Below are 2511 nucleotides of genomic sequence, written 5' to 3'. Positions count from 1 at the left end.
AAAAAAAAAAAAAAAAGAAACATTCCTGCCAGAGCCCAGGAGGCCAGAATCCTGTCCCTAATGAAAAGGAACTACAACTGGAATGCTCTGTTGAGAGAATGCATCTTCTGAATGGGCTGCTCCTCCTGCAGAGGAGTCACCTGCCCTTGATGGAGCTCCTCCGCCTCTTGAGGGAGTTGTATCAACTTCTGCCCCCGACCCAGAGGCTGGGTTGGGGGGCACATGAATCAGCCATGGGTGTACATGTGTTTCCCAACCTGACCTTCCCTCCCACCTCCCTCCCCATCCAATCTCTTAGGGAGCATCCCAGTGCACCAGCCCTGAGCCCCCTGCCTCATGCATCGAACCTGGACTGGCGACTATTACACATATGATAATATACATATTTCAATGTTATTCTCTCAAATCATCTCACCCTCACCTTCTCCGATAGAGTCCAACAGTTTGTTCTTTACATCTGTGCTTCTTTTGCAGTCTCGCATATAGGGTCATCTTTACCATTTTTCTAAATTCCATATATATGTGTTAATATACTCTATTGCTGTTTTTCTTTCTGACTTACTTTGCTCTGTATAATAGTCTCCAGTTTCATCCACCTCATTAGAACTGATTCAAATCCATTCCTTTAATAGCTGAATAATATTCCATTGTGTATATATACCACAGCTTTCTTATCCATTCATCTGCCGATGGACATCTAGGTTGCTTCCATGTCCTGGCAATTGTAAACAGTGTCACAATGAACATTGGTATGCACGTGTCTCTTTCAATTCTGGTTTCCTCAGTGTGTATGCCCAGGAGTGGGATTGCTGGGTCGTATGGCAGTTCTATTTCCAGCTTTTTAAGGAATCTCCACACTGTTCTCCATAGTGGCTGTACTAGTTTTCAATCCCACCAACAGTGTAAGAGGGTTCCTTTTTCTCCACATCCACTCCAGCATTTATTGTTTTGGTAGACTTTTGGATAGCAGATCAGTTTTCCCAGCACCACTTGTTAAAGAGATTGTCTTTTCTCCATTGTATATTATTGCCTCCTTTGTCAAAGATAAGATGTTCATAGGTGCGTGGATTTATCTCTGGGCTTTCTATTTTGTTCCATTGATCTATGTTTCTCTCTTTGTGCCAGTACCATACTGTCTTGATGACAGTTGCTATGTAGTATAGCCTGAAGTCAGGCAGGTTGATTCCTCCAGTTCCATTCTTCTTTCTCAAGACTGCTTTGGCTATTTAAGGTTTTTTGTAATTCCATACAAATTGTGAAATTATTTGTTCTAATTCTCTGAAAAAAATTGGTAGCTTGAAAGGGATTGCATTGACTCTATACATTACTTTGGATAGTATAGTCATTTTCACTATATTGATTCTTCCAATCCATGAATATCAGGTATTCAATCTTATCATAACAAGGCAAGATACAAGCATGAATGTGTTTCCTGATATGATACAATGTATCACTGATAATTTACAGGTAAATAGTCAGTCTTGATAATGCCTTTTGTCTCAGCATAATTAGGTGAGCTTTGAAGCTTCTGAAGTGTGGTGTTGGAGAAGACTCTTGAGAGTCCCTTGGACTGCAAAAAGATCCAACCAGTCCATCCTAAAGGAGATCAGTCCTGGGTGTTTATTGGAAGGACTGATGTTGAAGCTGAAACTGCAATACTTTGGCCACCTGATGCAAAGAGTGATTCATTTGAAAAGACCCAGATGCTGGGAAGGACTGGGGGCAGGAGAAGAAGGGGATGACAGAGGATGAGATAGTTGAATGGCATCAACAACTCAACGGACACGAGTGTGGGTAAGCTCCGGGAGTTGGTGATGGACAGGGAGGCCTGGCGTGCTGCAATTCATGGGGTTGCAAAGAGTTGGACATAACTGAGCGACTGAAGTGAACTGAACTGAACTGAACCTTCTTTTGTGTGTCAGTTACTTAGATGCACACACCCATATGTAAATATTCACAAACTATGTGCTTAAGTTGCCCATATATATATATGGGCATATATATATATATGAGTTCTTGATTTCAGTCACTCAATTGTGTCTGACTCTTTGCAACCCCATGAATCGCATCAGACCAGGCCTCCCTGTCCATCACGAACTCCTGTAGTCTACCCAAACCCATGTCCAGAGGGTTGGTGATGCCATCCAGGCATCTCATCCTCTGTCGTTCCCTTTTCCTCCTGCCCCCAATCCCTCCCAGTATCAGGGTCTTTTCCAATGAGTCAACTCTTAGCATGAGGTGGACAAAGTATTGGAGTTTCAGCTTCAACATCAGTCCTTCCAATGAACACCCAGAACTGATCTCCTTTAGGATGGACTGGGTGGATCTCCTGGCAGTCCAAGGGACTTTCAAGAGTCTTCTCTGACACCACAGTTCAAATGCATCAATTCTTTGGTGCTCAGCTTTCTTCACTGTCCAATTCTCACATCCATACATGACTACTGGAAAAACCATAGCCTTGACAAGACGGAACTTTGTTGGCAAAGTAATGTTTCTGCTTTTTAATATGCT

The sequence above is a fragment of the Cervus canadensis genome, chromosome X (genome assembly GCF_019320065.1).
Source record: "Cervus canadensis isolate Bull #8, Minnesota chromosome X, ASM1932006v1, whole genome shotgun sequence".
Lineage (NCBI taxonomy): Eukaryota > Metazoa > Chordata > Mammalia > Artiodactyla > Cervidae > Cervus > Cervus canadensis.
The sequence above is the reverse complement of the archived record's forward strand: the minus strand, read 5'-3'. Positions refer to the sequence as shown.